This window comes from Miscanthus floridulus, chromosome 6 (genome assembly GCF_019320115.1).
Source record: "Miscanthus floridulus cultivar M001 chromosome 6, ASM1932011v1, whole genome shotgun sequence".
Taxonomy (NCBI): Eukaryota; Viridiplantae; Streptophyta; class Magnoliopsida; order Poales; family Poaceae; genus Miscanthus; species Miscanthus floridulus.
In genome coordinates, this window is record NC_089585.1 from 34,995,570 (window position 1) to 35,013,440 (window position 17,871).

Sequence of the window (17,871 nt, forward strand, 5' to 3'; positions counted from 1 at the left end):
ATAATCCGAGTTAGAGTAACCAACTAGCTCAAACTTTGCTCCTTTAGGATACCACAGACCAATATTTTTGTATATGCTTCAAGTACCTCAATATTATCTTTGTAGCCTTCAAATGACTTTCTCTTGGTGAGGCTTGAAATCTTACACACATGCATACACTAAACATGACATCTAGCCTTACTGTGGTTACATAGAGTAGGCTTCCAATCATAGACTGATACAATTTTTGATCTACCATATTGCCACTTGCATCACTATCTAAGTTGCCATTTGTTCCCATTGGTGTACTAATGGCTTTGCTATCACTCATGCCAAACTTCTTAAGCATGTCTTTGATGTACTTGCCTTGACTCACAAATGTACCATTCTTCAATTGCTTGATTTGAAGACCAAGGAAGTAACTTAACTCTCCAATCATGGACATTTCAAACTCATTAGCCATCATCTTTCCAAACTCTTCACAAAAGTCTTGATTGGTTGATCCAAAAATGATGTCATCAACATAGATTTGCAACACAAATAAGTCTTTGCCAATCTTCTTGATGAAAAGAGTGGTGTCAACCTTGCCCATCATGAACCCTTTAGAGAGTTGAAAGTCCCTCAATCTCTCATACCATGCTCTAGGTTCTTGCTTCAAGCCATACAATGCCTTCTTCAACTTATACACATGGTCGGGTTTCTTGTCATCTTCAAAACTGGGAGGTTGCTCAACATATACTTCTTCATTTATGTAACCATTGAGAAATGCACTCTTGACATCCATTTGATAGAGTTTGATATTGTGGGCACAAGCATAGGCTATCAAGATTCTAATTGCTTCCAATCTAGCAATCGGGACATATGTTTCTCCAAAGTCAAGGCCTTCAATTTGTGTATAGCCTTGTGCTACCAATCTTGCTTTGTTCCTTACTACAATCCCTTCTTGATCTTGCTTGTTTCTAAAGATATATTTGGTTCCAATTGCATTGTGTCCCTTTGGTCTCTCTACCAATTTCCATACTTGATTTCTTGTGAAGTTATTCAATTCTTCATGCATAGCATTCACCCAATCAACATCCTTCAATGCTTCATCTATCTTCTTTGGTTCAATGGATGACACAAATAAGAAATACTCATAAAATGAAGCCAATCTTGATCTAGTGTCCAATGGATGATCCCTTGCAATATTGGTTGGTTGGAGTATTGGAACTTAATTGCTTGCAGTTTCTTGATCATTGGATTGAGATGATGCACTAGCCACTTGATCTTGTTCATAATCATGAGAGCCACTTGTACTAGCTTGATTTGTATCATCTTGCACATTTGAGTTAGAGAGCACTTGCACTTAATTGTATTCATCATCATTCACTTGCCTTGGCCTCAATTCACCAACATCTATGTTCTTCATGGCATTTGAAAGTTGAATGCCTCTAACATCTTCCAAGTTCTCACTCTCATCTTGGGAATCATTGGTTTTATCAAATTCAACATCATGAACTTCTTCAAGAGTACCACTATCCAAGTTCCAAACTCTATATGCTTTGCTAGTAGTTGAGTATCCAAGTAGGAATCCTTCATCACATTTCTTGTCAAACTTGCCTAATCTAGTGCCTTTCTTCAAGATATAGTATTTGCAACCAAAGACTCAATAATATGCAATGTTGGGCTTTCTACCATTCAAGAGCTCATATGGTGTCTTCTCTTTCAATAGATGACAATAGAGGCGGTTGCTACAATAGCAGGCAGTGTTGATAGCTTCGGCCCAAAAAGATTGACTCACATTGTACTCACTAAGCATAGACCTTGCCATATCAATGAGTGTTCTATTCTTCCTCTCAACAAGGTCATTTGATTATGGAGTGTACTTGGCTGAGAATTGTTGTCTAATTCCGAATTCATCACATAACTCATCAATTCTAGTGTTCTTAAACTCACTACCATTATCACTTCTAACTCTTTTGATGGTTGTTTTAAACTCATTATGAATGCCCTTGACAAATGATTTGAATGTTGCAAACACATCACTTTTGTCCACTAGAAAGAATACCCATGCGTATCTAGTGTAATCATCTACTATCACAAAGCTATATTTGTTGCCACCAATGCTAGTGTATTGTGTTGGCCCAAACAAATCCATGTGCGACAACTCAAATGCTTTACTAGTGCTCATCATGCTTTTCTTAGGATGGATGTTTCCAACTTGTTTGCCGGCTTGACAAGAGCTACAAAGCTTATCCTTATCAAACATAACATCTTTCAAGCCTCTAACCAAGTCATGCTTAACCAATCTATTCAATTGTTTCATTCCAACATGACCAAGCCTTCTATATCATAACTAACCCATGCTAGACATAGTGAATAAACATGTAGATAATTGAGCTTCACTAGCATTGAAATCAACCAAGTATAGATTCTCATATCTAAAGCCTTTGAAGATCGAGTTAGAGCCATCTACACTTATTATCTCTACATCATCTACCCCAAATATTCATTTGAATCCAAGATCACACAATTGAGCCACAGATAGCAAATTAAAGTTCGAGCTCTCTACTAGCAACACATTGGATATGCTCATGTTATTGGATATTGCAATCTTACCAATCCCTTTGACCTTGCCTTTGCCTTTGCTATTGTCACCAAATATAATACTATCATAACCATCATTGCCATTGGTGTTGATTGAGTTGAACATTCTTGCATGACCGGTCATGTGTTGAGTGCACCCACTATCAAGAATCCAATGCCTTCCTCTGGCTCTATAATTGACCTATAAAAGAAGATCCATTCTTTTTAGGCACCCAAACTTGCTTGGGTCCTTGAAGGTTAGTGACCAAGCTCTTTGGCACCCAAATTGCTTTATTCTTTGAGCCCATCCATGGTGTACCAATAAACTTAGCCTTTACACCATTTGCACTCTTGGTAAGCACATAGAAAGAATTAAATCTTAATTGAGGATACATTAGCATTTTTGCTCTTGTTCTTGCATTCATGCTCTTTATGACCAACTTGCTTGCAACTAGTGCAAAATCGACCATTGTTCTTCACAAAACTAGTCTTGTGAGGAGCAAAGGTTGCCTTGCCTTTCTTGGGGGTATAGCCCAATCCCTCTTTATAGAGAGAAGCTGTTTGGCTACCCAAGCACATAAGCAAGCGGTCCTCACCACCATAGGCCTTAGCCAAGGTGTGAGTGAGCTCATTGACCTCCTTCTTAAGGGTCTCATTCTCAACCATTAGTGAGGCATCACAAGTGAAACCATCACTACTACATAAGGTGGAAGTAGAAGTGCTACAAGAAGGGTTAGTGGGAGCAACAATGATAGGCTTATATAATGATTCATCAATTATATCACAAGTTAAGCCTACATTACATGTCTCAACATGCTTCTTCTTATTTTGTTCATTAAGCAAAGAGGAATGAGCTTTTTCAAGCTTCTTATGAGCTTTGCCAAGCTTCTCATGGGCTTTCTCTAGCCTCTCATGAGATGCTTTGAGCTCATCAAAGGCTTGCTTAAGGGCTTTTATTTCCTTACACAAGCTTTTTCATTCCCTTCTCTTAATGTTGAAGTGTTCTTTAGCATCTGCTAGCATGTCAAGTAGTTCATCCTTAGTTGGTTCATCATCATCACTATCACTTTCATTTTCATTTTCATTTTTATTATCATGTCCTCATCACTTCCATCATCACAAGTTTGTACCTTAGTGGCCTTAGCCATAAAGCATTATGGAGTGTCAAAGAGAGAAGGCTTCTCATTGATAGCAAAGCTTGCAAGTGCCTTCTTCTTGGTGGTCTTGTCATCATCACTATCATCATCACTTGAGGAAGCATCACTATCCCAAGTGACCACATATGAACCACCCTTCTTCTTCTTCTTGAAGGTCATCTTTTCCTTCTTCTCTTTCTTTTCCTTCTTATCCTTCTTCTTGTTCTTCTTGTCATCATCATTGTCACTATTGTATGAGCATTGAGCAACAAGATGATATTTGCTTCTGCAATTGAAGCACCTTCTTGACTCTTCCTTGTTCTTAGATGAAGATTTCTTTCTTCTAGCATGGTAGCCCTTCTTCATCATAAACTTGCCAAATCTCTTGACAAAGAGAGCCATCTTCTCATCATCCATCTCATCAAAGCTCAAGTCTTCATCTTCACTTCATGATTCTTGCTTTGCTTTGCCCTTGGATAATGTGGCCTTGAATGCCACACTCTTCTTCTTGTCATCCTTCTTCTCCCTCTTTTCTTCCTTCTCATCATCATCTCTATAAGCATCATCGGTCATGATATCTCCCAAAATTTGGTTTTGTGTCATTGTGTCCAAACTGATCCTTACTAACAAGGTGACCAACATGCCAAATCTTGCGGGTAAGCATTTCAAGAACTTATGAGAGAAGTCCTTGTCCTCCACCTTCTCACCAAGTGCTTTGAGATAATTGACAAGCACTTCCATCCGATGGAACATGTCTGGCACACTCTCATCTTTCTTCATCTTGAAGCTAGCAAATTTCTCCTTGAGAATGTATGCCTTTGCACCCTTCATTGCCTTAGTGCCCTCGAATGATTCTTCTAACTTCTTCCAAGCCTTATGAGCCATCTCAATATTCTTGATTTGATCAAATGTTCTCTCATTAATTGTATCATGAATGGCACTTAGAGCAATGCCATTATTTTGGAGAAGCACTTCTTCGGCCACGGTGGGATTCTCTAGATCATCAATCTCAATTTTGGTTTCTACCACCTTCCACACTCTTCTATTGATTGACTTGATATGTGTGGTCATCTTTGACTTCCAATATGGATAATTTGTGCCATCAAATTGGGGTGGCTTCTTGGTGTTTTGGATTTGAGCCATTTTTACACCGAAGGTTGTTAAGCCTCAAATCATGGTGACCACGGCTCTGATACCACTTGTAAGGTCCTAATGGCTAGAAGGGGTGAATAGTCTATTAAAATTTCTACAACAACACTTTGCAAACCGGTTAGACAAATATGAGGTGAAACAAGTGTTGCGCTAGCCTACTAAAAATGCAAGCCACCTACCACAATTCTAGTATTTATAGTCTCTATCCACACAATGGCTGTGTCACTACACTAAGTTAGTGTGCTCTCAAAGGCTAACTAAAGAGCCACACTAACCAAACTAACAAGCTCTCACAACTAGCTACACTAAAGAGCTTAACAACTAGTTTGCGGTAATGTAAAGAGAGAGAGCAAGATGGTTATACCGCCGAGTCGAGGAATGAACCAATTAATCACAAGAATGAATATCAATGAAGACCAATCACCTTGGAATCAAATGATGACACAATGATTTTTTACCGAGGTTCACTTGCTTGCCGGCAAGCTAGTCCTCGTTGTGGTGATTCACTTACTTGGAGGTTCACGCGCTAATTGGCATCACACGCCAAACCCTCAATAGGGTGCTACACAACCAACACAAGATGAGGATCACACAAGCCATGAGCAATTTACTAGAGTACCTTTTGGCACTCCACCGGGGAAAGGTTAAGAACCTCTCACAATCACCATGATTGGAGTCGGAGACAATCACCAACCTCTGCTTGACAATCCTTGCTACTTCAAGCCATCAAGATGGCAGCAACCACCAAGAGTAACAAGTGAATCCTGTAGCAAAACACGAACACCAAGTGCCTCTAGATGCAAACACTCAAGCAATGCACTTGGATTCACTCCCAATCTCACAAAGATGATGAATCAATGATGGAGATGAGTGGGAGGGCTTTGGCTAAGCTCATAGCGTTGCTATGTCAATGCAAAATAGCTAAGAGAGTGAGCTAGAGCTAGCCAAATGGTATTTATAGACACCCCCAAACAATAGAGTCGTTGGCTTAATTATGGGGCTGAATGCGGGATGACCGGACACGCAGGTCGTGTGCACTAGACGCGTCCGATGGGTGATTGGACACGTCCGGTCGTTGGCAGACCGCCATGTGTCCCTTTCAAATTGTTTAGCCATTAGCGCCCAATGGCTGTCTCTGCGCATAGTAAAACCATGTGATCAGACGTGCTGTTAGAAAATTACCGAACATGGGAGACGTAGTGTCTGATCGAGTCTAGAGAGCTCCCATAGCCGCTCTAGGTCGACAGGACATGTCTGGTCACACCAGACCAGACGCTCCCAGCGTTGAATCAATTATAGCGCTAAAAACCTGAGTCATGCTGGTTCACACTAGACACGTCCAGTGTGGAGATCGGACACGTTCGGTCGTTGCATCTGGTCAAATCCAGAGAGCTCCCAGAGCCGCTCAACTGTGACTAGACGCATCTGGTGTGGCTGACCTGATGCACCCCTACGTCCGGTCTTCTCTAGACCAACACCCATGCCCCACATCACCTCGACCAGATGCTAAATAGTGATTGATTTGTGTCCGGTCACTGCTACAACCAAGAATCCGGTCACTTCATCAATTCTACCACGCTTGGCTAGAATACCGAACGCATCCAGTATGGATATCGGACGTGTTTGGTTACATCGAGAAGATACCGGACACGTCCAATCCTCACGTCGGACGCATCCGGTCACCCCATGACCAGCACATTCATCTCCTTTTCAACTCTGTCTTCTCTACCCTTGCTCAAATATGCCAACCACCAAGTGTATCACCTTGTGCACATATGTTAGCATATTTTCACAAATATTTTCAAGGGTGTTAGCACTCCACTAGATCCTAAATGCATATGCAATGAGTTAGAACATCTAGTGGCACTTTAATAACTACATTTTGATACGAGTTTCACCCCTCTTAACAGTATGACTATCGATCCTAAATGTGATCACACTGGCTAAGTGTCTTGATCACTAAACCAAGAAAGCTCCTATCAAGTTTCATCTTTGCCTTGAGTTTTTTGTTTTTCTTTCTTCTTTTCCAAGTCCTAGCATTTGATCATTACCATGGCATCACCATCATCAAGTCATGATCTTCATTTGCTTCACCACTTGGAATGTGCCACCTATCTCATAATCACTTTGATAGACTAGGTTAGCACATAGGGTTTCATCAATTCACTAAAACCAAACTAGAGCTTTTAGCAGCACCACCATAGCTCTGCCGCAACCGCTCGCCGCCGATGTAGCCTTACCAGCCGATTCATCTCGGCCACAGCTACTACACCATCACCTCTGCCTCCTTGAGCCAGCAGCACCACCTATCGACCTCAGGTAGTGCGGCATTTCGCCTCATCGTAGTTGCTGTCGTCATCGAAGCACTGCCACGCTCGTGGCTCACCGTGGCCTGACTGTTCTGTCGCACGGCATGCCTTCATTTTCTCTAGTCTAGCACAGTGCTAGAGTCTATAAGCTTAGGCCAGAGTTAGGAATGACACCACCACATGATAGTGCTAGAACAGGTTGCCACTCTGCCTATGCCTGCCATGGTTGCCGTGGCACTCGAGCTCACTACAGTCGAGTTGGTTCGCCATCTGTGGTAGAATCGCCTAACCTAATATCTCCTAGGAGTGCTTGTCTTCCATTAGACACTAAGCACTCAAAGGAGGACACTAAATTACACAGTGGTGTCGGGCACACCCCAGGGGAGAACTCAAAAATCCACATTTTTCCATCAGGATCACAAATGAGAGAATAAATCTTACATCATTCTTAACCATTTCTTATATCACTTTTAATACAACCTCAGAGTATAATATTTATTGTTATAGCAGCGGAATGAAATCATATTATCAGAGTTATGAATAATTTAATTGAACAACAAAATATAAATATGTGATCATAATTACAGTGGAAATAAATAGCTATTAATGGTATGATGAAGCATTGATGGATAACTTGGACAACATATTGTAAAACTTTCATTTATAAAAAGATTTAGTAAGAGTTATAAATAAAAAACTATGATCGCAGCGTAAAGTAAATCCTCTCTGAGCCCACTAGGAGGAATCCACACACAAGACTTAGCTCAAGCATCCACCTATCACCTGCAACAAGGGAAAATAAAACCCTGAGTACTCAATTATACTTAGCAAGACTTACCCGATATGAGAAAAGAAAAGACTCCAAGGATATGCAAGGCTATCTGGCTTGTGGGTTTATTGCATCTGTAGGAAGCATAACTAAGTGTGCGTCATTATATTCAATTTTTATTAGCAGTGCATTAGTTCATTAACTAACCATTCTATGTAAGCACCTGTGCTACTATCAAGCAGGTGGTAAGCAATCATATTTCCTTTTTCCATCTTTAATCTTTTAGTTCTTACTACGGTGCTAGGCCATAGACAAGTCATACCGGATCATCCGGTGATTTATGAATCAATGCCCCTAGCTAGGTACCCCGAAAACACATGCCCCACTTATACCCCCCTATCATGGAGTCCAGGTCCCTGTCTAAACTAGGACTCCAAGCCCCTACCCCTGAGTCCTGGACTCAGTGCGGTGCAAGGACCTCCAAACCCAAAAACCACCCTGACAGTTGGTCCGAAAAGAGCGAAAACCCATGACAAGAGAGTAACAAATCTTCCAAGCGCCCGTACCCAAGTATGTGCTCAGGATAATAAGTCTATGACTTGCCTAGAGTCTTATACAACGGTCGGTCCTTAACCAACACGGATAGAGAAATGAGTGTAACTAAGCTATGTCCCATGGCCATAGGACACAACCTCTTACACCCACCAATACCCAAATCATATCACTGCCCGGTCACCATTTTCCTTTCCACCATTTTATATATTCCAAGTGATAATAATCCAATAATATATTTCCTATCTCTCGCGAGTGACAGACAATCACTCAACTTCTATCGGGTCCTATAGCATGGCAATCTACACAATCCTATCATACTAGTAGGACTCATAGGATAAAGATATATATGCAAGTGGGTTTCATTCAACTCCTTAAAACTTAATGCCCAAATATAATTTAAAATACAAAAAAGTAGAGGTTATACACCAGGGCTTGCCTGGGTAAAATATAACCAAAAGTTAGTATTCCATTTTGGCGACATGATCTTTGGCACCATCTTTTTAGCTACTCCAGTTGATACCATCGATCTACCATCATTGTTCCTATTATGATATGCAATGCGATGCAGAGATGATGCAATAGTTAATTAACACGACAACAACAACTCTTAAATAGAGTACATACTGTGAACTAACAAGCTAGCTCTAATAACTAATGTACTAATCTGCGTATCAACATCGTCAAGAAAGTCATCATTTCCCAAATAGTATTTCAGTTATACAAACCCAAGTTGTTTCTTGATTTCATTCTATCGATTTAATCATTATTTGAAATAGGGCATCATTACCTATCTAGCAAACTAATTATTCTGGAGCTACAAAAATTACAGTGAGCAGCTAATAATATTAGTAATTTACTGTAAAGTTTTTAGAGTCAATACTATCACCGATTTATCACGAAAATTCCTACGAGTTCACCTTTTAACAATATTAAGCATGTTAAAATAATTAGAGAAATCCTAAAAACGTACCAAATCTATGTGAACAAAATACACTATTAGATAGATCATGATTTTAGAAACTCAACAAAACTAGTTTGGCATTTTTATGATTTTTCTACGATTTACTACGAATTTTACAAGTTTACCATCCAAGCTAAATTAGAAAGTGCTCTACAATTCAAAAAGGCCGGCAGCAATGAACTGGCCCAGTAGCCTGTTGTAACGGCGTGGGCAGCCCAGTAGTAGCGATAACCACGTGGGTGGCCCAAGCGCATAGGCAACCAGCCGGCCCAGCATGAGCACGACGCGCGCATATCCAGAGGCCTAGGCGGGGTGCACGGCTAGCGGCCCAACCAGGGCGGCGATAGGCCGGCCCAGCGGACGGCGAGCGCAACCCAACAAGGCTACAACTGGCCAGCCCAGTGTGCGGCGCAACACACGCACAGCCAGAGGCCTAGGCAGGGTGCACGACCAGTGGCCCAACCAGGGCGGCGATAGGCCAGCCTAGCGGACGGCCAGTGCGGCCTAACAAGGCGACAACCGGCCGGCCCAGCGCGCGGCGCGAGCGACAGGCCGACCCAAGTGGATGCAGCAACAACACTTTAGCGATGAGGCCCCTGAGTTTTCTCTAAATCAACTAAGCCCCTTTTTGTGAATCTACGAGTCTAGCGTTCTTACAAAATGGACACAGTAAAAATCTCTATTTGCGTTCAAGTCCTCTTCTACCTTGAAACAGAGCACCAATCGGAGGCAATGGTGATGGTGGAGGCAATGGAGCTGTGGGGCTGGGGAAGGCATGATGACAGTGGACAACCTGTTGGTGAGCTGCACGGGGGCCCATGCGGCCTTAGGCTAGCCATGACAATACCTAATCTGGCCCACGGTAGCCTACCCGCGTGAACCGCGGAAGGCGGCAAATCGGCAGCGGTGGCTCCGACCAGACGGACGGAGGCAACGATGCTCCAAGCGCGGTGGCTATGTAGCGGTGGCGCACGCACTCGAGGAGTAAGGCGTGGGCCGAGGTACAGCACGATGGTAGAGCATGACACTAGGCAATAGAGGTGGAGCAGAGTCATGCGGGTCACGGTAGGAGGCGAAGCGGCGCAACATGGGGATGCGCCGGCGGTGAACTACGGAAGGTGCAGCAATGGCGGAGGTGGAGCGGCATGGGTCCACGTAGCCCATGCATGTTGTGGACTTGCGCGCTTGTGTGTGTGGTGGCAGCAGAGGAAGCAGCCATGGCAGCGCGGAGGAGCGAGGCAAGGTGAACGATGTGGGGGAAAATAGCAGGAGCTGGGGCCATGGCTCCAGCGTAGGTCGAGGAGCTTCATGTGTGGGGATGGAACCAGTGATGAGAGTGGCCGTAAGTGCTACCGGAGGCTGCCTGGAGTAGCAGGCCACAGGCGCGATGGCTCGAGAGGAGCAGCGCAGTGGTGCAGAGCCGTGCGTGGACTTAGTTTGAGGGAGGAGCGTGGCGGTGCTCTAGGGCACGATGGCTGTGGGTGTGCCAAGCAATGGTGTCGGTGGCCACAACCTTGTGTGGGTGCTCGCACAAGGTAGGGAGCAGGGAGCACCAAGAGGGAGAGACCATGAGAGGGGGTGAGCAAGGCGAGCAGTAGCTTGACATCCTCAAGAAACCGAGGGTAGGAGGCAATAGTACACACACCAGAGTATGGACATAGGGATAGGGAAGGATGATGCAGTGTGGCCATCAGCTGCATGCATAGAATGTGATAAGGATGTGGCAAGGGCAGGGGAAAAAACAACGTGAGGCTCGGTCTCTCGTTGAACACGAACGTAGGGCAAACAACAGAGGCAGGCACGGATGAGACCGCGGCAACAGAGACAAGCAAGGCAGGCAAAGAGACAAGACAAGAGGCATTAAAAAGCAGGCATGCGAGATAGAACAGGGAAAGAAAAAGGACCTACTGCTGCTTGAATGCTCGGTGCGACTGGCGCTCACATAAAAATATCGGACGCGTCGCTAGCGAGGGAGAGAAGGACTAGGGGCATAGGCAAACGGACACACCAAGGGTGCAGAGCAATGTAGAGCCACGATGAGAGACATAACGGTGAATAATTGCCATGCAATGAGTATGCTATACACTAGGAAAAATAAATGCAACTACTACGCTCTCTCTCTCTCTCGTCAGTTCGTGCTTTCACACCAATCACTTGCATTCATGAAGCGGCCAGACGGACAGCTGTGCGGGTACATTACCAACTTATCATAGGGACTAAAATGAGTCTATACTTAAACATGTCACTAGACCAAGGCTATAAATATATATCATTCTATTTATTAATAGATTTTATTTTATTTATAAAAGTTGCTTTTCTTGCTTAATCTAATAGAACAAACCGTTCGCTATCTATTGGCTAGAATTATCGTTCCACATTCTGAATATCTTTATGCACTAAGTAATTTAGCTTGGGTGTTGATTCAAGTACACAAAATTAAGTAACACATGATTCACTTATCACATCAAGTATGTTTTAAATCAAAAATCCAAGAAATTCGTTTAAAATTTTTTACTTAGGCCTAAATCGTGGTGCTAAATGAGCTCGTAACACTAGAGGTGTTACACCATCTCCCTCCTTCCTCTCATGCCCTAGGTCAAGTAACCCTAGGCCTCGCTAGTGGCATGATGGAGACCCACCATTTGTTGCCATTTAGCTGGAACAGCGTGAGCACCACCGTGCTTCATGCGCTGCCGCACTGCCATGCACGCGGCCGAGCTCACCGACGCCACCCTGAGCCCTCAACTGCGCCGTGTAGCTCCACTAGGTCACCATGATGGAGTAGCCATCCTTGCCTAAGTGTGCCATAGCTGGAGATGGTCGGCATACCGCCGCTGACCTCCGCCATGGCCGTCGTCGAGCTTGCTTCGGCATGCCATAGAGCCAACCAAGCCTACCAGTCGATGCACGTGGATGAGGAGAGTACTAGTGGTGAAGACTGCTATCCATTGGAGACCTCGTCATGTCGATGAGTTCTTGCCGATCAGTACGCCATCCCCTGTTTTGTCTCACTGATAAGTGGGTCCCCGTTGACCGTAGGCCCCGGCTGTCAGTGTGTATGATATTTGATTTTCTAGATTTATTTCATAGATTTGAATACAATGTTTCAAAAATTCATATCTCAAGCTAGGAGTAGTCCAATTTTGGTGAACCAAATTTTGTTAGTTTCATCTTGAAGTGTAGTATTTGATAAAAGTATGAGATGCACTGTTTATGGTATTTTTCTTAGGAGAATAAAATGTAGCTAGATAAATGCTTTTTAAATGGTTTCTAATCTTGTAAATTGCATAACTTGAGCTAGATAGGTGATAAAATTATGATTACAATTTTGCTGGTCTTGTGTTGACATGCTCTATCTAGGAAAAATACTAAACTTGTAGTGGTCATAGTTTGAATATGGTCTTCATATTTAATCCTAATTAATTGCTAGTTTCTAGTGAGATTAATTGGGTTAAAAATACATAACATATGATCATGCAAATTTTTACATAGTATTCTTATGCGTGGAGGAATGCAAGAAAAATATTAAATCTGTTGTTTGACAGTTTTCACTATGCTAAACTATTTTTGCTAAAATAAGCCTATGTAACTTGTCATTTTTGTAGAGGTAAGGTGTACTTATCCAAATAGGCATGAAATTTGTACTAGTATACTAATTAGGGTGATTTGTAGGCTACTTTAATTTTATCAGATTTATTAAGTAATGGAATTATTTATCCTTTAAATCACCTTATTATCTAAGGAAATTAATAAATGGATATAAATAATTTAGTTATGTTTACCCATAATGTTTTCTATGGTGCTTGAGATGCATAGGATCTGTTGATGTTATTAGTTAGGCTTAAAAGCAATGGGTTTATATGCTAACTAGTTAATTATTGCTTTATAATTCAACTAGATAGCTGCTATATATAGTTTCGGTTGAGTTGATAATTTCATGATGATAATGGTCTTTTCTAGTGAAACTTCTTAATAACAAAGTTGTAGATAACTTACTGATCTACCTTGTGTTAAATTTTATAGTCATAGGCCTTATGGTTTAAGAATTTTGGCTGTTAGAAGTCTACTATTAGGAATGCTTGCACTCTGGATAGATCTTAAGGATTGATTTGTTTCACCTAGATAACTGATGAATCACATTAATATGATTAAAAGAAAGTTGTAGGTCAATTTCATAAGCTTTACATAATATCTAGAACCATATTATTTTGATGCATATAACTCCTAGTTATGGTCAAAACAAGTGGCTGATTGTATTGTCATTCCTGAAAATGATTTACATAAGTGTTTGTTTAGTTATTAGAGAAGAGATAAGCACCTACTCAGTAAAATAAGATGCAACTTATTATTACTTGATGCAAAGTTATTGATAACACTTATGAGGATGCATTCATTACATCATATCATATTATACATGTCATCATATATGTATTCATGATATCTTAATTCATGCTCATGCATATAGGATTGTCCGAAGAAATAACTATGTTGGAGTTCAACGAAGAAGAAGAGGAGGATTAGCAGGAGACGCCTCAGGCCATAGCTCTAGGAGAAGAGGAGCAAACTCTCAAAGATCTCCTTGGGTGCCTAGATCACCGGCCAACCTCTTTTCTCAAAGACAAGCCCTAGAGCATTCTAAGTCTCCTTGTTTTACAAAATATCACTTGAGTCCTTTATGTTTGATGCATTAGGTGATAAGAGTTGATTGGAAGCAATTGATGCATAGAACTACCTTGTCTAGTTACATGTACCTTTAACCTTGTGTAGGTTTAGGATCGAATATATGCTTAGCCATGCTTAGACCAGTAGAAGTCGGGTAATTTCCTGTCACCTATGAGATATAGGTGGATACCGAAGCACGGTTGGCTATATTTTCTATCGTGGAAAAGAACCATAGAGTAATGTAAATGAAGGTTGGGTGGAGTCTATGTGTAGGTTAACTCATGTGATTTTGTGTGTGCTAATTAAGGACCGTACCATTATTGGGTGCTTCTAACAAGATTGAACGCATGCCTATCACTTAGCTGGCCGGATAACTTGTTTCAACCACGAAGACGAGTAGCTCAACTTAGGATGGACCTCTCTCTATTAGAGTGCGCACTCTAGATGATAGTAAGGATGTGTGGGGAGCCAGTCGTGAGCCCAAGGGTAGGCCAGGCCTGAACATCCTTGCAGCTAGTTGTCCCTGATTGTGCGGCGATGGGCGAACCCGTGGAATGTGGACCTGAATTATACCAAAGGTGACCTAAGGTGACCGTTGATCTAGTCTATCTAGGTTTGTGTTCGAAATAAATTCCTAGCTGGTTGAAATCGATTCGAATCGTCGTCTCTCCCAAAAAGTGAGAAATTTGGCTAGTACCAACATCATAGTAACTGTGGTATAGAACATGATGGTTCAGATGAACAAGGAATTACTACACTGGCTATGGTTACTATTGTATGCTATTAAATGATATACTACATGTTTGGCATAGGTTAGTTGTTAACCTAGAGATGAATAGCTATAATTAACTTGATGACCAAATTATAATTGTACAACTGAGTTAGTCGTTTTTATGCAAAATGTTGTCAAGCTACCTCCACTTATAAAGCCTTGCATAATCCTTGGAGTCACTTTATTTTTGGTTTATCATGGGTAAGTCTAGCTGAGTATCTTTTGTACTAAGGGTTTATTCCCATTGTTGCAGATGGTATAGTTTATCATGGCTATTGCAAGAACTGCTTTTGTCCTGCCATGGATGAGGAGTGAGCCCTGGGCAGGCATCTGTTATTAATCCTTCTTATATGCTTTTATGAGAGTATGATCATGAACTGGCACTATGATGGCAGATGTTAGTTTCAAACTTTAATTTGCTTCCGCTATTATTTACTGAACTTGGTTTGTAATAACCTTAATTCATACTCTCATGAATGAACTATGTTTATGAACCTTATGTATCATGTGACATGTATGGTCTTGGTTGTATGTTGATGGTTAATAGAGACCCATTGTGGTACTCGACAGAATGCCAGGTTTATATGGGCTCAAGTATGATAGTGCGACTGCTTACGGGCTGCCATTGTACTTGTGCTCTTATAAATTGGTCAGTTCTGCTATAGTTGGTATCGGAGCAAGATTCAACATTAATTGCCACATGTGTATTTAAAACAAAGGTTTTTGTTTTCCAAAACTAGTTTTTAGCAAATTATAGCTATATATATAGGCGTTTTAAAAACCTAGAGTTAATTCTAAAGTATGCTTGTCGGTGTAGAAAGTGACCAACAAGTAAATATTTGTAGTTTTGCCGTACGTTGTGATCAGAGGTGGCCTAACACTCAATGACATGGGGTTTATACTAGTTCAGGCAACATGCCCTACATCCAGTTTGAGTCGGTCGGTGACTTTATTGCTGAATCTAGGTGCTTGAAGTTTGTAGTGGGGTTACAAACAAGAAGGAGAAAGATGGGGAGTACAAGAGGTCCGGTCGGACTCTGGTCAGAAGGGCCGAGAGTGATAGGAGCTCTGCTATGAGCTAAGTGTTTAAGCGTGTGCTTGAGGTGTGAACCTAGTGGTTCTGTGGTTGTGAACTGGTGAACTTGATCGATCTAATGAATCTGGAATGACTTGGATGAACCTAGATTAACTGAGTCTCTTGGCAGAGAGCGTATCCCCTTTTATAGATGAAGGGGATGGCCTTACAAGTGAGGGAGAGAGTATGTATGCTTCTAAACCTGGTTGCCCATGCCAGTGGGTACAGGATGACGATAGGCGCCCACAACACTGTTGGATGTCGGATGCACGTGGGAGGCTGCATCGTTTTATTTGGGTATGGTAGATGTCGGTACCTGCTATACTGTTGATGCCCAGTGGCATATGAGGGGTCTTACTATGTTCACTCGGTATGGTAAATGCCGGCGCCCACAACTCTATCGTTGCCCAGAGGCAAGTGGGGGGAGCCTTACCGTTTGGGAGTTAATGGCACCCACAATATTATAGGGAAAATGTCGGTGCCTATAACACTGTTTGTGTCAGGACAGTTGCATAGTACTATTTCTGTAGGTGTACAGGGTACGGTCCCTAGTATCATGGTTCAACTTGTGTGCCTTGCCTTGCTTTCTCTGTTTGTTCCCTAGTCCTTTCTGGGTGGGCGTCCCTAGTCAGTTGGTCCTAGTCGGCTTTGGTTGCGCAGTTGGAGAAGAGCGGTGAGCAGGGGTTTTGCGTACCTCAGTCGGCGACATGGGGTCTGAGTTAGAAGTAGTGTCTCTGCTAGGCCTTCCAGTCGGAGAGGCCATCTGGAGGTGGGCTGGAGATCAAAGTGAGCACTCCGGTCGAAGAGGAGGGCCAGAGTCAGAAAACAGACGTCGTTCCTCCTCAGCTAGGCCTTCCGGTCAGTGATTGGATCGCCCTTCTAGCCTGTTGTTTCGATACTTGGGTCGGCCCATGAGTTGCGCATTGTCTGCTTGGGCCGAGCCTTTGTTGGGAAGCCAGTCCGTGCGGGACCCTGGGTTTATGAACTCGACAGGAGCCCTCGAGCCCCCGAGCAATTCAGGTAGAATCATTTAGGGATTTTTTTTGTCTTGACGGTGAGTGCGCGTGAGCGCACTCACGGGTGTAGCCCCCGAGCCCCTAGATGATTCAGATAGAATTGTCTAGGGGGTTTTCGTGTTACCAGCGGGGGAGGTTTTTGTTTTGTCAGTGGGTGTGCATGAGCGCACCCGTGGGTGTAGCCCCTGAGCTCCCAGGTGATTCGGGTAGAATCGTCTGGGGGTGTTTATTAGCGGGTGTTTACACCAAAATTTGGAAGAAGAAGTTACAGGGACCCAAAAGCTCCCAAGATCATGTCACTAAGGAATCAATTACGTGTAGATCGGGACTAGCTGATTTAGATGCAAAAAATGGAATCGGCTTTCCATAGATAGAGCCAGCAGATAACAACAGAGGCTACGTTCGATGCTAGGACAAAGCATGCTGGACTCTACAAAAAGGGAAAGATTAGAGTCCAAGTTGTCTTAAATTAGGAATGTTTTGTCTAGGGTCAAAAAATTGTAATAAGTCATGCTTAGACAGGAGTCATGCAAGTCAATTACTTTTTTCAGCTCTGGCCACCCCTTAGGAGTAGGAGTAGAGTAGATCTTGGGCCTGGGTATAAATACCAAACCCCGGCTATTGTAAAAGGAATCAATCAATCCAAATACAAGTCAATTACTTTATTCAGCTCTAGCCACCCCTTAGGAGTAGGAGTAGAGTAGATCTCAGCGAGTTCTTCAGCGAGTATGGATGCACTGATCCGGTCGACCTCCACTGCTTGTCTATAAGTACCATCATGGTTTATACCTTTGTTAGTATGGCTGCATCGATCCGGTCGACCCCCATTGCGGCTTTGGTATAAACTAGTTATCTACTCTTGTTTAATTCAAGTATGGCCTGTGTGATTCTGCCTCACACCCCATAGCTTGAATTAGATC